We start from the raw sequence: 20,203 nt of genomic DNA on the forward strand, positions 1-20,203 counted from the left end.
TTACACCAATGATGAGCAGAAGTTGAAACTATTCCAATCCACTCTCAAGGATGCAGCTTTGCGCTGGTTCATGGGTTTACCTGGGGATAGCATCACAAATTGGGCTCAGATGCAACAAGCCTTCAACAACAAGTATTGAGACTATTGTAGGTCTAAAGACACTAAAGAGGAAATTTTTAGGATGACCTTAGGGCATGACGAATTCATAGAGGATTATGAAGAAATATTCCAAATTAGCTACAAAAGGGACAGGTGCACACTTGAACCTGAGTCACTAAAGCTAGTCCTTCTTAGAGAGGTAAGGGAAGATCTTCTAGATACCCTAAACATGTTAGCAAGAGGGGACATCTACCAGCTACCCTATGAAGATATCAAGACTATCTTTAGAAACCATTCTAGGGTAGCTAGGAAAAAGGGTAGGGGTAGTCAACCTATCGTCAGTACATTTTCTTCCAATACATCCATCAAGGGTGAAATTGGAAACATGTTAGAAGATTTCAAGAGTGAGATGCTGCAAACCCTTGCCCTACAGATGGACACTATGCACATTAAGAGAAAACAAGAGGAATCAGAGAGAACCTTAGTCATTTTCTGCCCTAGATGCACAAGGAGGCACCCTAGGAATGAATCTCCATTAAACCTGATTGAATTTTTCTCAATCTATGAAGAAAACCACTCCATAGACAAGTGCCCTTCACTACCTAGACTAAAAGTTGTATATCAGGGAGCTGAAGGGGTGACTGAAAACTCTGCTACATAAATCAAAGGAGACCTCATGGGCCTCAACCATACCAGTAGGGCATACAAGGGTCATCCCATGCATATTGCAACCCCAACTAGACCACATCCATTCCCTCTTGGGAGCCCCCTGCTCATCCTTCCTCATCTACACCTCCTACTTGGTCCTTTGCACCTTAGTATCATTCCTAGTCGACCAGCCAGTCATTTCAACTATATGCTTAGCCACAACCTCAATGGAATGCAACGCCCCAGGGGTAGAGTCCCCCATATAACAATGCTCCAACTTTATTGCCTTCACCACCTACTCAACCAAAAATTTTGCACCCAGCTCCACCTAAACAACCCCAGATGCCTGCCCAACCAAATCCGAACCTGAGCAACAAACATGCACAACAAGTATACAATGGAGAGACATCATATCCTGCTTATGCTGTGGAGATTCAGGAATCAACCTAATATCTGGGAGAGTACTCCCAGAAAACCAACCTCTACCTCCACCTAAGGAGAGCGAGGAAGAAAGAGAGGAAAGCATGCCTAAAGTAAATCCACCACCCTTTCCTAAGAGATTAACTCAACCAATCCAGCCTACCTCAGAAGAGACTAAACTTCTGGGACAATTGAAAAATCTGTGTCGAAATTCCACCTCTCCAAGCTATAAAATATGTACCTATTTACAACAAGTTGATTAAGGAGAAGTGATTCAAACATCTAGGGAGGTGAAAAAGAGATGCCCCTACCATTAATGTCATTGGATAGTTGTCTGACTTAATGCTGGGGTAGGTAATTTTTCCAAAGTATTTGGACCCTGGAAGCCCTGTAGTAGATGTGCACATCAATGGCACCATTGTCCCACACACTTTGATTGATCTTGGGGCTGCCATTAATGTGATGACCAAGGACACCATGCTCAATCTCAACCTCCAGGGTTCATTGAGAAAGACCACAATAGTCCTGCAACTTGCAGACCGTTCCACAGTGACCCCTAAGGGGATTGTGGAGGATGTGATGGTCTCCATTGACTCTTGGGAGTACCCTACAGATTTCCTAGTTCTCTAGCCTAAGGCCAAGCTTACTGGTTACCCTCTCATCCTTGGGAGGCCCTGGTTAGCCACTACCGATGCCTACATTAGCTGCAGGGCTGGAAATATGACTATAAAAAATGGGCATATGTCCAAGCAGTTGGTCTTGTACCCTCCTGCCCAGCCATCTCTAGAACATGACTTACCTTTATGGTTGGAGGAGGAGGAAGAAGATGAATTTTATTCAACCCAACTCTATACCTTAGAAACAGCCATGGGAGGAGGACAACCAGATGAAGATGATTTGATTGAACACATACTCCAAAGTCCAACTCCCAGCACATTGTCCTTAGAGGAAGTAGTAAAGGAAACCCAGAACAACCATCAGATTGATATATGCTTAGTTTATTCAAACCATACCTGTGTCAAAACCATAGAATTCGGCCCTGAGAAAACTTTGAAAATCAACCCATCTCTTTCTGTACACCAAGAAGAAAAGTTGTGCAACATGCTAAAGGAACATCTAGATGCCTTTTCTTGGAGTTACAAAGAAATGAAGGGAGTGCACCCCTCGGTGTGTACTCACCACATTTATATCAAAGAAGGTTGCAAACCAGTGTGAAAACCCCAAAGGAGAATGAATCGAGCTCTCACGGATATAGCTAAAGAAGAATTGCAAAAGCTGCTAGACGCAGGATTCATTTACCCTATCTCAGACAGTGAGTGGGTCTCTCCTTTGGTGTTGGTTCCAAAGAAAAATGGGAACTGGAGGATTTGTATCGATTATAGAGAGTTAAACAAGCCACAAAGAAGGACCATTTCCCTCTACCTTTCATTGACCAAGTGCTAGATGGCCTGGAAGGGAAAAAATAATTCTCTTTCCTAGATGGGTTCAATGGGTACAATCAAATCCAGATCAACCAAGAAGACTAGGATAAAACCACCTTCACTTGTCCTTAGGGTACTTTCTCTTATAGGGTCCTTGCTTTTGGCCTATGCAATGCCCCTATCACTTTCTAGAGAGCAGTCTTGAGTATCTTTGCCGAGCTAGTCCATGAGGCAAAAGAGATTTATATGGATGATTTTACACCCTATGGGTGTGATTTCCAAGAGGCTCTATCCAACTTAGGTAAGGTGTTGAACAAATGCATTGAAATGAACCTATCTCTTAGTCCTGAAAAATGTGAGTTCTTGATGACTGAAGGGACTGTGCTAGGTCATTCAATATCCCGGCAAGGACTTTAGGTGGACCCAAACAAAATAGCCATCATCCAAAGGGTCCCACATCCACAAAAGCAAAGAGATATCATAAGTTTTCTAGGTTTAGCTAGATACTATCAGAGGTTTATAAAAGACTTCAATTAGTTAGCCTCTCCTTTATTTGGGTTGTTGGCCAAAGACTCTGAGTTTGTATGGTCAAAAAGCTATCAAGAGGTCCTAGACACCTTGAAGGACAACTTGACCACTGCACCTATTCTCCGATGCCCAAATTGGACCTTCCTTTTCGTATACATGCTGATGCCTCACACAAAGCCATAAGAGTAGCTCTAGGCTAGATAGATGAAAAATTGCCATATGCCATTTTCTTTATCAGTAAGAATTTGTCAAAGGCCAAACTGAACTACACAGTGACCAAAAAGTAGCTCGTAGCTGTTGTGCATTCATTGAACAAATTTAGGCATTACATTATAGGTTATCAAACATTTGTAGATACTGACCATGTTGCAATCAAATATTTAATGAATAAACCAGATGTGAATGCCTGGATTATTAGATGGTTACTTTTATTACAACATTTTGATCTAACTATTGTTGATAAGACTTGCAAGGAAAATGTTGTTGCAGATTTTTGTCCAGATTAAATTTCCCTATAGGGAAGGAAGGAATGGTTGATGATCAGTTACCGAATGAACACTCATTCGCCATTTCACTTATCTCTCCATGGTTTGTTGACATAGAAAACTATTTGGTGTCTGCATAGTTCCAACCGAGTTTTTCCTCCAAAGAGAAAAGCAAGATTGTGAGGAAGAGCACCCCATTCACTTGGATTGGGGGAAACCTCTTCAAACTAGGCCCAGATCAAATTCTGAGAAGATGTGTCAGGGAGGAGGAAGTCTTTGACATCCTTTTGACCTGTCATGATGGGCCTTGTGGAGGTCACTTTGTAGCCAAGAGGACAACATTCAAGGTGTTACAAGCTGGTTAATATTGGCCCACTCTTCATCAAGATGCGAGACGATATACTAGTCAGTGTGATCAGTGCCAAAGGATGGGAAATCTTACTCCAAGGGATGAAATGTCTCTACAACCTCAAGTGACTTTCGAGCCATTTGACAAGTGGGGCATGGATTTCATTGGACCTATTGACCCTCCTTCTAAGAAAAATAAGTACATCATTATGTGCACTGACTATTTGACCAAGTGGGCTGAAACCAAGGCAATCAAGGCAGTAACATAGGAGAAGGTGGTTGAGTTCTTCAGGGAAAATGTATTTTACAAGTTTATGTACCCTAAAGAACTGGTCACTGATCAAGGCAACTAGTTTACATCCAACATGATTGAATACTTGTTAAGCCAGCACAAGATGAGGCATAGAATCTCCATCCCCTATCACCCACAATCTAATGGGCAAGTAGAGGTGACCAACAGAGCGTTGGAGGGAATTTTGACCAAAGTGGTTAGCAACAGTAGAAAATATTGGGCAGATAGATTAGTTGAGGCCACCTGGGCCTATAATACCACCTGGAAGACCACCACTGGATTCACACCCTATGAGTTGGTTTATGGGAAGAAGGCCCTGTTGTCCATTGAATTTGAGTATAATACATTGAGGATGGCAGCCCAACTAGATCTAGATCTCAATAGTGCACAAAAATAGAGATTTCTCCAACTAAATGGGCTGGATGAGTTCAGAATGTAGGCCCTCCTACACACAGAGGTGACTCAAATACAGAGGAATATCTGACATGACAATAACATCAAGGACAAGAATTTCAAGAAGGTGATTGGGCTTTGTTACATGATTCCAGATATAGAGACTTCAAGGGAAAGTTAAGGACTAGATGGTTAGGGCCTTATGTCATAGAGAAATTTCATGAAAATGGTTCACTGAAGATTAGAACCATAGATGCAAAGGCCATTCCTTTACTTGTTAATGGGCATAGATTGAAGGTTTACAAGAGGCCATTATCAAAGAAAGAGTTCATTGATGATATCGACAAAATAGTGATGGTGGTGGAGCAAGTCTCAGCCCCTACCTCATCAAGTCACTAAGAAAAAAAGAAAAAAAGGAAAAAAATTAAAAAAGGGAAAAAATAAAAAAATAAAAAAATAAAAAAAAATAAAAAAGAGAAAAATAAGGAGACTTGGGTGAAAACCTCCATGAGACACCTAAGTCCCACTGTTGGGTTGAAAACCTCTTGAGGCGGCCCAATGGTGTCAAAACAAAAAAAAGAGAAATAAAAAGATCTCTGGGTGAAAACCTCTCTTGAGGCACCCAGGGCAAGCAACTAGGATGAAAACCTCTTAGAGGTAGACTAGTTGCTTTCAATAAAAAAATTAAAAAAAAAGAGAGAAGGAAAATTAAGAAAATATTGTTTGCAGGTCAGTAGGAGGATGATCAAAGAAACAAGAGAGAATAAAAAGACACCTATCCAGCTCATGTTTTTATTTCTCCATTCATTATCCTTCATCATTCCATCATTCCCTCAAATTTTCCACTCATTTACCTTAGTTTGCAAGGGTTCTGTGTTTTCTATAGGATTCCCTGTAAACCTACAAGATTCCCTGAAAACCTGCAGGATGATCCTATAGGAATTACAGTGGCTTGGAATCCTAACGGAAGTAACCCTAGAGCAAGGGGATGTCCTTCCCATGTCAAAAAAATAAATTCCTACTTCACATTCTCATCACCATACCTCTTTCCACCATGATCACCCCTGCGTTCATCAAAAAAGTCAGTTTCGAAAAACAAAAATCTATTTTCAAAGAAAAAAACACAGAGAAAAGAGGATGAAGACAAAGAGCAAGGGGACAACACCTGAAGGATATTTTCCTCATTCACAAATCCCTAGACCCCTTCTCTGCCCATGCCAACCATCCTCAGGCTCCAACAGTAGAAAATGATTAAGAATTTTGAGGGAGAAGCAACTACAAGACATCCTGTAGGAAATCCTGTAGTAGCCTATCCCACAAAACAAAAATCAAAAGTTTCAGTCAGCTTCAAGCATGGAAGATCCAGAGGTAGAAGAAGCTCCTCCATAGCCTAACAGCAACATCAGGATCATCATCATCAACACCAACTACCTGCTCATCAAAGAAGATCATTAAAGGACAATAAAAAAAGGAGAAAAGCACATGCAACTAACACACAACAAAGATTTCATTCTTCAACAAACAACATGAAGGCATCATTACCATAGGTAAGTATCTCGCTTCCACTCTCTCATTAGCATAATGTGATCAAAAGATGTAAAATTTGTGAAATAGTTGGTTTATAAGTGAAAGGTGGCCAGTTAACTTGGCCACCTTCGTTCAATCAACGAGGAGAAAGAAGCTAGTCCTTACACACATGGCAACAGTCAAGTCAAGGAAAAGAAGGATGAGGTCGAAATTAGTTAAGCTACGGATGCCCGAAGTGGGAGTTGATTACGAGGTGAGGAGAATGATGATGTGGTAGTGGGACCAACAGTCCAAAAATAGATATTCGTACCTCGGCTGCTAGCACACCACCTCACTCAAATCACCCATATGAGGAAATAAACGTTGATCCCCATGCATAGAAGCATTCACATTCTCGAGGCTCCACACTAGCAAAGTCGCTCTCAGCCCTCAAGCAGTCTACAAGAAAGGAAAATTTCGTTTCTTCCTGCGCAGGACCACCTACAAGATCCTATAGGAAATCCTACAGGATTGGTAGTGAGTAGTTTTAGAGGGAGAAAAATAGGGGTTGGCTTCATCAAGTAGTGATAAGGAGGTAGGCTCTACATTTCCCCACATTTTTCCAAGTGAAAGGAACATAAAAAAATATTCTAGTTTGTTGAAATTAATTGCAGCATAAGGGAATTGCATACACATAATTTTCATTTAAATTTTCTCATTCATTAAATTTGGTAGCAGACCTTTCCAACCCTCCATCCATCAGAGAAAATGATAGGGGGATTTAAGAAAAGGGATCCCATCAACACAGTGAGGATTCATTAGCACCCCGTTGTGCTAGAGATATTCACAAGGCACAATTGGAAGGATTTCTTTGAGAAATTGAGGGGGTATGATGATGAAGTAGCCAGAGATTTTGCTCTCTCCCTCATTCCATTGTCTAGGACCCATGCCACTATTGTGGTGAGATGCCTCTCCATAGAGCTCACCCCTAAAATCATAGGTAGGATTACCACACTTCCCTTTGGAGTGCCTTGGAGAAAGGAGGATAAGGGAAATAGCCAAACTGCAAAGTAGAAATTCGTTTTAGAAGGAGAGGAGGCCATGGAAGAAAAAAATGGAGTGAGAAGAGCAAGCCTACCCTATCCTTGGAATGAAATTAACTACCACGTTATAAAGTATATCTCATGTGAACGTAGTTATTGTGTGGTATATGGACACCACTTTAGGCTTCTTCAGGAATTGAAGTTTGGAGCAGACACACCTCCTCAAAACAGACTCAGCATCCCCTACTTCCTTCTTCAATCAGTGATAGATATGAGCATGAAGGTGCAGGAAGGAAACCATCAACAGCTAGCCCATCATGGGTTAATTAGACTTATCATAGAATATGCCCTCCAAAACCTCAGAATCCCTATCACATGGGAAACTTTCAGAGACATGCAAACATAGGGAGATATAAAATCCCTTGAATATGACAAGAGCCCCACTACTAGTGAAAGGGATGAAGAAGAAATAGAGGAGGATGAAGAAGAAACTGAAAAAGAGGAAGAAGAAATAGAGAGGGATGAAGAGGAAATAGATGAGGAAGAAGAGGAAGAAAAAGAGAAGGAAAGTGGTGAAGAGACAGAAGAAGATGAAAAGGAGGAAACTGATGAACAAAGTGAGGAACTAGAATGAGAAGAGGAGGATAAAGACAAAGATGAGAGGGGGAATGGAAAAGAGGAGGCATAAGACAAGGAGGAATCACTGGGGTATCTCCAGAACGCACTGAGAAAGAGGCAGCAGCTGCCCTCACTGCCCTTAGTACCCCTATCAAACAAAAAGCGAAAAGATAGAGACAAACTCCATTATACTTTAGGACAAAAAAAGTACAAGAATAAGGCAGGGAAAACATCAAACTCCCACCAAGGTTCCTATTGTTATTGAATACTCACCCAAACAACAAAAGAAGATGGCTCCTTTTATGAAAACTCAAGGAGAAGGATCATTAGGAAAAGCCTCCCCCAAGTCTCCTCTCACTTATGTTAGAAGGCCTGTCACTAGATCTGCCTCATCCAAAGGAAAAGGCATCCTACACGACACCCAGAAGGACCTACAGGAAGTAGAGGCAATCCTACAGGAAACTTTGTTAAACCTACAGGAAACCTAGAAATTGGATAAAGAAGGGAGTATGCAGCAAGAAACAAAGAATGAGGATCCAGAGCTAAGGGAACCTAGTCCTCAACCTAACCTTGACTCCTACTACAGGTTTATTGAAAGGGGTAGGGTCATTCCACAAAAAATTTCCATCCCATTATTCTTTGAGCTTGAGAAAGAAAGTGAAATAATACATATATGGATGCAGATTTCCAAATCCAAAGGGGTGGGGGGAATAGGTCACATGGAGGAAAAAGTTAAAGAGATGGGAAGAGAACTGAGCAGCCTGAGGGATAGAGAAGCAATAATGAAAGCTTAGTTGGAGGCAGAAAATGCATGGTTAAAAGGACAGCTACAAGAAAGAGAGAATCAATTGGCATCCATGGCCAGTCTATCCTTAGAGGCAATTCAGTGCAGGATGCCAACTAAGTCCTATGCATTATACCTTAAGGAATAGTGGTTGCAGTTCCAAATAAAGACTCTACCACAAAGAGGCACAACGCCATTCTAGGATTATAGACAGCTCATTGATCTTTGTGATCAAATAACATTGGAGGATATGGCTAAGATGTATGAGTTCTACCTACATAACTTAGCCTTGATAGATCTGAATGTGTGGGACCCTAATTCAAAACTAGGGGACTTACAGTTGATGGCTTTGGCATCATGGATGAACCATGAGGAAGCAAGGGCTGTTGAAATAAAGAAAATAATGGCAAGGGAAGAAACAAAGCCTCTTGTGATAAGAGATGAGCGGTCTAATCCAATGGCTATCATCAGCACACATAACTTGATTGCAAATGAACCTCAACTTACACCCAGATACCTTGCTGCCCAAGAGCAAGCAATTACACACTTTGAGGATATGTTCAGGATGTTAGGGGATGATAGCATACAAGCTTGCTAAAGGAGATGGAATACTTTATCCTAGAGTTTGAAAATTAGAGAGTACCATTCTCCTCAAAGAATGAGAGAAGCACTGAATAGGACACCCATGTACAAGAAAGCTCTCCAAAGACTCAAAGTTAATTGGATTGGCTTGAGACTCAGTCCACCTCTGCTCTTAGGTATGTTAGAAGGAAGGAAGGAAGAGGAAGAAAGAAAACAGTGGGAGGAAATAGAAAGGAAGGCATGATTCTATGCACAGGAAGAGGAAACTACAACAGAAGCATGGGATGTCAGGGAGGCCACTAGAGCAATGAAAGACATGGATATTGATTGAGTTTCTTAGAGGATAACTATATGGACCTTAATCCACCTCCTAGATTAGTAAAATCAACTCTTCTCACAGTTTATTACATATTTTGATTATATTTTTTTTAATGAGATGAGTCAAAGTGAGATATTAGCCTAGTGGACTAATGTGCATTGATTGCAAGTTTATGAGAGAAAATCATGGAATTTTAGCCAATTAAGGGCTAAAAATCGAATAAGACAAGGAGGAGAGATTGTAGGAGGTAGATCCTCCTCATTTACTCCTATCTCATTCGAATATTCCTCCATCAATCACACTAGCTGAGAGTACAAGCAGCCAGGTCATGGAGATCAAAAGGCAATCAAGCAAGTGACAATTAAAGAGCTATTTTATCTCACGTTTGGGAGCCGAGCCTCCATATATTTAAGGTAGTCACTGGCGAATTCAGTTGTATAAATAAAGAGGCCTAGAGCCTAATTAGGATTCAAATTTTTTGCTGTAAAAACACTAGTTAATTTCGAGTTCAAGACTTGTGGAAGACATTGCTATAAAATTTTCTATTTTGATAATTGGAATGAAGAATTCCTTGATCTAGCACTGAGTTAACATAGAGGGCTGAAGCTTTTGGGTTAGGGCCCAACCTTAGTAGCAAAGGCTCCTCTTCTTGTATTTGTATGCTTAGATTGAATTCATATTTTAATGGTTGAATTGTCTTTAGAATTATTTCATTGCAAGTAGTGTATATTTGATTAGTTTGCTTCCATTTGTTCTTTACTTCAATAGTAGTTTAGAAGAGATAAAGGAACATAAAAAATATATCAATAGGTGGTTTTTGCCTCACTCCTTCCTTCAGGGATCATGGTTTGAGGAAAGAACTCATATGCAGCCCCAAAAAGACAAAATTCTAGTTTCTCATAGAATTTAGGGTTTTCTGTACTTAGGCCAGCATTTGATCAGTTTGCAAGAGTAGGATTTAGTTATCATTTCTTCTACCTTCAGTCTTTCATTAGATATCATCAATTTTCTCTCATATTTTGCAAGTTCTCCTCATGCATAAAGTAGGCAACTAGCTCATGAAATTTTGTTTTCCTTAGATAATTGAAATTCTTCTTGTTTACATGATTTTTGGGTAAATGTCAATGTTTGATGCAGTGTAGGTGTTTCAAAAGTATAGAGATATATCATAGTCATCAACCTCCTTCCAACTTCATCCATCCATGATCAATCTTTGCTTTCACTAAAACCCTCATCAATTTCATCATTTCACAAGGAAACTTCTCCAAGCTTGTTGAGCAAATCCAACCATCTCCCAACCTTGGTTTTGAGTTCTGAAGTGGTCCTAGGCACTCCCTTGCCTCATTCCATCCACCAACCACATTCCCTAAGCATTCCATCACCTTCAACACCCATCCATTTTCTCTCGGATGTATCTTGTAGGTTTTTAGGACATCCTATAGAACGCATTAGGACATCTTGTAGGTTTACCTGTAGTGGCCTATTTTCAGGCCGAATTGAGGAAAAAGCATCTAGGAAGCTAGAAAATGTCCCCTAATGGTCTCCCCAACATTTTATCCATTCACCATCATCCATAAGCCACCTACCACATCACCAAAAAAGATTATATTTCACACTTTTAGATAAAAAAGACAAAAAGAAAAATAGAATTATTTTATTCATTTACATGCATAGCAATAGAATGTTTGATGCTTTGAATTTTCATGCTTAGGACAGTATATTTGCATACATTTTAACTTAGCATTCTTTTAAATCATAGCCTCTTAGCAGTCATTTGGAAAATTGTGTGTTTTAGCATTTGATTTCAGCCTTTTTCCTTACTGCAGTAGAAAAGCTTTCTGTTAGAGTAGATTTATCTTCCCTCATTGGTAATCAAGCTTCTTCTGAGTCCATAGAAGTCTAGTTTGAAAAACCTTAGTGGTCTATCGCTAGCTTAGCAGTGACAAAGAGTATACCCATCATATTTACTTGTGTATACAACATTGTCACCTCCAAATTTGTACGAACCCCGAGTTGATAAAGTAAAGTTGGTGGCCCTAGGAGTTGCAACATTCTTATTGCAATATTGGTGCTCATCACTTGGACCCTAACATTTTGGTTCCATTGTCGAGGAGGCTATCAATGGAACGAAGTTACAACCAGCATTGACCATAGGACTGATCTTGCGTCCTGGGGAAGGAAGCTTACACATTTCTCTAGGTCCTGAGTATTAGATCATTTGGTAGTTTGATTCCTTTCTTTTCTTGTTTTTGTAGGATTATTCTCTCATCCTCGAGAAGGAAGTTTTTATCACCTTGCTCTAGGTGTGGAGATTTAGATTGCTTTGTTTTTCTTTCATAATTATTGTTCTCTTGTCCTATGAAAGGAAGTTTTACTTTTCACCTTGTTTCAAGTCCTGAGCTTGATTTCTGTTATTTGCTTATTTTCTTTCTTTTGTTTTATTTAGGGGCCACTCTCTCATCCTAGGGAAGGAAGTTCTTATCCTTCTCTATGTCTTGATATTTAATTTTTTTAGATATTTTCCTTTTATTTCCTGATTGTATGAACAAAGAAACCAATGAAAGGGGAAGAGAGAGACCCTCGAAAAGAAGATGAGTTGATTTGGGCAGAAAAAATTACTTAAGGGCTGAGTTTGGAGCATCATCATGAGCTGTTTCTAGGGTATTTGGAGGGCAATCAGTTTCACAACCAGAACCTCCTACAATAGTAGAAGTGCAATTCGGGGAAGAAGAAGTGGCAAGCAGAGGATCTAAGGAACTGCATATTGCAAGTTCAGAGGAAGAAGATTTGAGGGAATTCTTGGCACCATTTTATCAAGGGAGTGTTGTTAAACAACTTCTATCATCTATTGTAGAATACCCAGAGCCAAAACCTGTTGAAATTCCAAGTGAGTATTGGCAGATATTCATGGCTCCTACAACTTCTTCAATTGAATTTCCAATTGGAGATATCAGAGGTGATGCACCTGTTAGTGTCAGTCTTTCCAGCCTTCCTACAGTGATCAAATGTGCTCTTACAAAGTGATTTTGAAGTGTCAAGGTCAAATTTTGTCATTTCAGTGAGTCTTCAAGCAAAATTTGGTCACTAGGCATTAGGTCTAGGGTTTGCCCAAATGTCAGTCCATGTCATCATTCAGCTGAGCCTATCGTCATTCAGAGGGTTTTCATTATCATGTCAGTGTCTAAGGAGTCATTTTACACCTTGTTCATGCTTCATGTTGCGCCCAGGCAAGGTCATTTCCCTCTCCTAGGGTTTTAAAGGTAATTTCTCTTGGATGGTCAAACCATCAGCAAAAATCATATCCTGATGTTCATACACCTTCCCCTATCCTTAAAGTACCTTATAAAACACTTCCCATCCCTTAGATCCGCCAAATTCCTCATTTTTCCACAAATCCTAGTTTCTAGCTACAACCTGGCAATTTTCTAGGTTGGGCCTGTGTTTCGCCCTTTTGGACCCCTTCCGCTCACTCAATCTCTGAGATTCCACTTTCTCTTGCTTCCTAACATCCCTCCCTACTTCCAAAAATTTCCCCAAGAATTTAGAAGCCCCCTATCCCCTTCATTTCGCTCCATTTCGACAAAATTCTTTGTTTCACACATCGGGGCAAGTTTCACTCAAATGCTGTTTAAGAGCAGTAAAAGATTAATTTTGGAAAACTGAGAGAGGTTTTTGTCCACAACATGCCAAAGAAGAAAAACCTCCTTCACTTTTTACACAGGTGTCATGGTTTGAGAGAAATGTCAAGAATACCGTTGCCTCAGGAGAATCAAAGACACCTCTGAAGTGACCTTGGGAAAATCAAGTTTTCTCCTAGCTTGGTTGACCAAATGACTTGCTCGATGGGTATAATGATAACTAGACACAAAGATCTTTTCAATGAGCTATCATGAGCTCAATTTGGGGTTGAGGAAGGCATTCAAAAGTTGACTGTAACAGCACTCTTCTTTCAGGCAGCCTCATTTGGCACTTTTTGACCAGTCTTGGGAGAATTGACTTTTGACTGGGCACATGACCTCCAAATCCAAAAATGCCAGTTGGGTTGGAAAGTAGACTCAAATACCTTTCTAAAGAGCCATCCTGCACCTGATTCTAACACCGGGAAGTCCCTCAAACAAGGCTGTGAATATGCGCGACCACTCGAGCAGGGGCGCGACCACTCAGAGGCCTCTCTGCAGTGTATTTTCCTAAGGGCCGCGACCACTCAGGCTGTAAGTGCCAAATTGACTCAAATTTCCTCCAAATCTGCAAATTGGAGTGAGGTAGGCCTCCTAAACATTTTAAGTGATGGTGCCATGGATTCAATGATTGGTTTTTGCTCATGTTCACCATGCAAAAAATTATCAAAAGATAGGTTAAGTGACTTGTTGTTTTGCAAGCTTATGCTAGGGTTTGTTTGCTTTTCAAGGTTCTTTATTCCTTTGTTCCCTCCATTTGTTTTCCCATTATAAAATCACAAATGTTAAAGTGTTGTTGTTATCAACTCATTTGCAAAGAAATGCTAAAACCCCAGCCCAATTCCATGAAACCCAAATCCCTTCTAAACCCTATTCAAACCCTAGTTTCCCTCATATATCATGCTCAAACCCTAAACACTATTGCACACAGCAAACATATGTAAAAGGCACAGCAATGAATGAAAACAAACATAGTGAAAAGAAAAAGAAATTGATGACAGAGGCATGCACAAAACAGAGCAAAAATCTAACTTGCATAGCCTAGTACAAAAACAAAAGAAAGGACATCTTGCTGCACAAAAATCAGAGGTTAGTAGCTATATGGTGTTCATGCAAAGATTATCAAATGTACAGCTGCAATGTTTTCAAAAGGAGTAGCCTATAAAATTGATTGTGGTTGATGCTACCCCATACCCTGATACTGATGCCCTCATTCCCTCCATCATGTAAATTTTTATTGTCCTTTCCCTTGGTGATCAAAACACACATTTTCCCTAATAAAGTATTGATTTGCAAATGATGAGAGATGAGATGGCATGTTTGACATTGTGTGATTATTTCCTTCAAAGTTCCCTGTTTTTTGTATATATTTTCCCTTTCCTTATATAAACTCCCTCCCCTAACATTTTCCTCATGATTTTTCTCCTTGAAAACAACATACTTCTCAGCATTTTGCAGGCAGGGCAGCAGTCATCTTTGCCTATTTGTTCCACCTTGCTCAATAACATCATGTCAACCACTGAGACTAATGAGCAAGGTGATGACCGATATTCATCCATGGAGGTTGAGACACAGCAGAGGCCTCGTAAGGGTGGCAAAGGTGGTCATCACAAGAGAGAAAGAGCTTGATGAACTATGGAGGATCCGCGGTAACAGAGGCTTGAACCGCAGGAGGCCTGGGGACCCATTGCCCGCTGACAGGGAGTCATTGCTCATCCAAGCAAATTTTCGCTTGGAGAGATTGTTGGAGAAGGCAAATCATGACAAGGGGCTCCTCCGCAACATGAAGACACATTATTGGGCCAGATTACATGTTTGCAAAGCAAAAATGAAAATTCTCCAAAAGAAGCTGTCAGAGGCCCGGAAGAAGAAGAAAAGGACAAACCCACTCCGTATCTTGGCTGAGGCATCCCTCACTCACCATGGTACTCATTAGCCTTCATCCAGCAGCAAAATCAAAAAATTTTGAGAGTTTTGGAGCATTTTGGAAATTTTTTGTAAAATTACAGGTTTTTGCCTGTGGAGTGGTCTCACCCCCCGCGCGACCACTCGTGAGGATTGCTCGGAATTGCAAAAAGTTGACATTTTTGGAAAGGGCATGCAAAGACTAAAATTACCTATACTTGGGAGAAGCTTGATTTTGAGATTTGGGCCTCCAAAAGCTCAAAATACATCAAAAAAATGACTTTCTGCCCACTTTTTGAGTTGCAGAAAGTGACCTTGGGAGAATTGACTTTTGAGGGGTCAAATCAACTCCAAATCCAGAAATTCCACTTGGGATGGAAAATAGACGGACCAAGATTTCCAATGAGCCATCTTGCACCTGATTTGGACCAGTGGAACCCACTCAAAAGTTGCTGAAAAGGGGCGCGACCACTCGAGCAGGGGGCGCGACCACTCGAGCTGAATTTGGCAGTTTTGACTTTTCAGGCCAGAAAACACTGTTTTCACCTTGGTTGATGATTTTTACTTGTAGATGATGGATGAATGTATAATTTTCATGGCACATTGATAGATTTTATCTCTCTTTACCCTTCTAGAAGCTTCCTTGATGTAAAAAGTGAATAATTAATGCATGGATGAGTTAGCTAAGTAATAGAGGCAAGTTGTTTGACTGCCTATTATCTAGTGCTTAGTTTAGAATTAGTTCAAACTGCTCCTAGGAAGCTGAGCTCGACCCCTAGAGGTGGGGAAAGGAGTTAGATGGTCTATATTATGCCTTCTCTTGCTCATTTTCATGGTTGGACTCTTGTGGGAGAAGCATTATTGTATATTGTACATCTATTACTGCAATTTAAGGAAAAGGAAGGCTAGGGTTTTGCAGACATCATTGTGGATTCTTGTGGATTGTTGTGTTGATGGTGTGTTCTCTACATGTTATTGTAAGTGTGTTTATGTGTTCCATCTCTTTCTTTGCTGCTAATTGAACAGATGAAGTGATAAAGTTTGAATTCATGCATGCCATGCTCAGCTTTTAATTTTGTTCAATATCTATGTTTTCCACTGTCTAAAGAGGATTCAAAGTTGTTGTTTGCCCTCTTTAGCTCCTCTATCATTCCTGATCATTCATCTCAGATTAAGGCATCAGCACTCACTCCTACCTTGCCCCAAAGATCCCCCTGCAAAAACTGAGCCCAATCCCCGCACCCTGAATTGCACTCCCTCAAATTGCCACCAAAGACCCCAAAAATCTTTAAATCAACCCCCCTTATCAATTTACTAGCCTAAAATCTTTATTCCTAATTGGTCAGCTTATCATATTGAAAGATCTACCGAATCTGACCCGAGAGAGCCTTCTCATACCTCGTAGGGCTAGCTACGAGGTGAAATGGTTTGATGTTGCCTTGAAGGTTTACCTTCCTCAGCCTAGGGTGAAATCTCAAGCGCTAACATACTGGCGACCATACTGGGGAGAACAACTGATCGTTTGCTCATTGACGTGTTATTTCATAAGTCTTAGACGGAGCCTGAAGTTATGCCAGGAGCCTTCGAAAACGCTCTTGTTTTACATCAGCGCAAGTAGATAAACGCTGCTTCAGTCAATCTCCGTGAGCTTGTGAACATAGCGCTTCATTGACACTTTACCCCAGTACATGTATCAAGTTCAGATCTGATTGTTGATGGTGAACAACGATCAGACACTTGAAAGGCTGAAATCATTCACTTGGCGACTCTAAATCAATTTTGAAGATCAGATCCAAAGACTCCACTGGAGGATGATCCCGACCAGCAGAAACATGAAAGGAAAATATGGCAAAATCAGGTATTCAAGTTGGAATTTCATCCAAGACATTTTGTTCTTTGTTGTAAATTATTTCTTCTCTTTTCCCGCGAATGTCAAGAAGGCTTTGCAAAGTATATTGTATTTGAGAAGCGATCCTCAGCCTACAGTTAATTCTTTTCCTTCGAAGATTGTGAATACCAAAGATTTGCATGCTTTTGAGCTAGATCAAGATCCTTTTTCCGAATTTTGTGATGACCATATTCAAATTGATGAATCTCAAGAGACCAAGATTGATTCTATACCTGCTGTACATACCCCTACACCTTGTAAAATTCCAGATCGGTATAAACCTCTTGTCTTACCTCCTTTTCTTCATGCTTTCCCCAAAAATTATGATCTATACTTGCCGATGTTTGATGGTGAATGTAAGAATGTCAACGCTGAGCAACATGTCCAGAATTTTGAGAATTTTCTAGATATTTTTGAAGTTGATGAAGAAGATGTCAGTATTAGGCTTTTTTCTCTTTCTTTGCAAGCTGAAGTGAAGAGTTGGTTCAAAGCCCTGCCTGATGCAAGCATTTCAGATTTCCAGCAGTTTGTCAAAGTTTTTCTCGACAGGTGGATGATCGGGCAAAACCTTTTCTTGATTGTAGAAGAGTATAACCATCTGAAAAGATTTCCAGGGGAGACAGTGCAACAGTTTTCGGCCAGATTTAACCAAGTTTATTATTCGCTGCCAGTTGATATAAGGCCTACTCCTAGATCAGCTCTCTTGCACTATCCGGGTGCCTTTGATCCGGAGATGGAGTTTCAGCTGAGGGAAAAGGATATTGCAACACTTCACGAGATGCAAAACAGTGCAGTGAATGTAGAGGCGCATCTGCTGATCCGAAGGGAAAGGTTGAAAGAAGAAGAGATGAAAAACATAGATCCGGCTGAATCAACATCTCTAGAGGTGAAGCTTGAAATTTTGGTAAGTGCAGTTGAAGAGATGATGCAAAAGATCAACTCAAGGAATGATTATGATGTTCATGGCGCGCTGATTGAAGAAGAATGAGTTGCTGATCCAAAACATTTTGTTTCTTACCCTAGTTGTCATAATGATTGTCTTCCAGATCATTGTGAAGAAGAGAGAGCTGTTGATATGATGTGTATGTTTGATGATGATTTGCCTCGGTTTGATCAGTATGATGATGATTATGTTCTCCAAACAGAAGCTAATCTTGCAGACGAACCAGCAGCTAGTTTGTGGGAGGAAAAAGTTCATTTTCAGCAGCTTGAATACAATGTTCAGCCATCACATATTAGCTATGACAGTGATGAGGAAAGTGCAGAAAATTGGGAAGTAAGTGAAGGATCTTTGCCTTTTTGTTTTGATTCATGTCAGTTCATCAGAGATAACTACCATGCAATCAGAAATCAAATGTCAACAAGTCTTGATTTAGATCATCTTGAGGGCAATGAAATTTTTGTTCAAGACTTCTCATATTCAGATTTGCAACCCCCGAAAGCCATTAATTGTCAAATTGTAGCTGATTTAATGATTCAAGGTGACTCCGTACCATTCTGTTTTGAATCATTTCAGTTTTTGAAGGGTAGATTGCATAGTAAATCATTTAATGTTGAGGATGAGACAGATAACAAAATGCTTGAGCAGCCTGTAGCATCAGATTTGCAGTCACCAAATGAACTTGAAGGGCAGATTACAGATGAAGGTATGGCAGCCGAAATACATGGTTGGATGATGCAGGAAGATTCTGTGCCCTTTTGTTTTGAAGCATTTCAATTTATAAGGCAGAATTCTCATAAAATCTCTCAAGAACAAGATGAACAGCTAGAGGGATGTCATGAATTTTCAATGGATACATTGCAGCAGTCTTTTCAAGTTTTTCATGATCCAATAGCTGATGTTTTGGATGAGGTTTGCAGTCAAAGTCTTTCTCCATTGACCACATGTGAGCTTGAAACATGTGCTGATATGAATTTGATCTGGCAGCCAGTTTCTTCGTCATCTTCAGCAGGGGTCTCGTCACAAGGCTTAGATCAAAGTTTGCATGCATGGTATGAGGAAAAGAGAAGTACTCCATTGTATGAGCTAAGTTCCAATGTGCTTGAATTTCAAGATCCTTATGCAGTGTTTTTGGAGGCGGATAGAGAGTTCATATCATTCAACGGATCTATTTCTAAGTTGCCATCAGAGTTGCCTTTCAGTAGTTCTCTCTTGTTGTTCATTAACGAACACTTGTGGAGAATTCGAACAGTAGATGGAATACTTACTTGGTTGCATTGGTTGTTTCATTTCACTTAATCAGGTGATGAATGAAACTGTTAGAGTAGGTTGTGATGAATAAGCTCCACTTTGAGCATCATTTTCAGTTGGTCGATTGTGTTTAAGTATTGAGTCAGTTTTTAGTTGAGTCATGAGTCCTTTGTTAGTCCATTTTCAGTGTTGTTGTTAAGTTAGTTTGAGTCAGTTTTCAGTCATGCATTTCAGCTTGAGTTTATGACTCCATTGCCCAATAAATAAGGCATTGGTCTGCTCTCCCAGAGGTCTAAGGTTCTTGGCACCTCCAAGGAGCTACCATCCCCATTGGAGCCAATGTTAGTGTCAGTCTTTCCAGCCTTCCTACAGTGATCAAATGTGCTCTTACAAAGTGATTTTGAAGTGTCAAGGTCAAATTTTGTCATTTCAGTGAGTCTTCAAGCAAAATTTGGTCACTAGGCATTAGGTCTAGGGTTTGCCCAAATGTCAGTCCATGTCATCATTCAGCTAAGCCTATCGTCATTTAGAGGGTTGTCATTATCATGTCAGTGTCTAAGGAGTCATTTTACACCTTGTTCATGCTTCATGTTGCGCCCAGGCAAGGTCATTTCCCTCTCCTAGGGTTTTAAAGGTAATTTCTCTTGGATGGTCAAACCATCAGCAAAACTCATATCCTGATGTTCATACACCTTCCCCTATCCTTAAAGTACCTTATAAAACACTTCCCATCCCTTAGATCCGCCAAATTCCTCATTTTTCCACAAATCCTAGTTTCTAGCTACAACCTGGCAATTTTCTAGGTTGGGCCTGTGTTTCGCCCTTTTGGACCCCTTCCGCTCACTCAATCTCTGAGATTCCACTTTCCCTTGCTTCCTAACATCCCTCCCTACTTCCAAAAATTTCCCCAAGAATTTAGAAGCCCCCTATCCCCTTCATTTCGCTCCATTTCGACAAAATTCTTTGTTTCACACATCGGGGCAAGTTTCACTCAAATGATGTTTCAGAGCAGTCAAAGATGAATTTTGGAAACCTGAGAGAGGTTTTTGTCCAAAA

Source organism: Pinus tabuliformis, chromosome 6 (assembly GCF_031772625.1).
Source record: "Pinus tabuliformis cultivar Carrire ecotype Pingquan chromosome 6, CPIR1, whole genome shotgun sequence".
In the NCBI taxonomy this organism is placed as follows: domain Eukaryota; kingdom Viridiplantae; phylum Streptophyta; class Pinopsida; order Pinales; family Pinaceae; genus Pinus; species Pinus tabuliformis.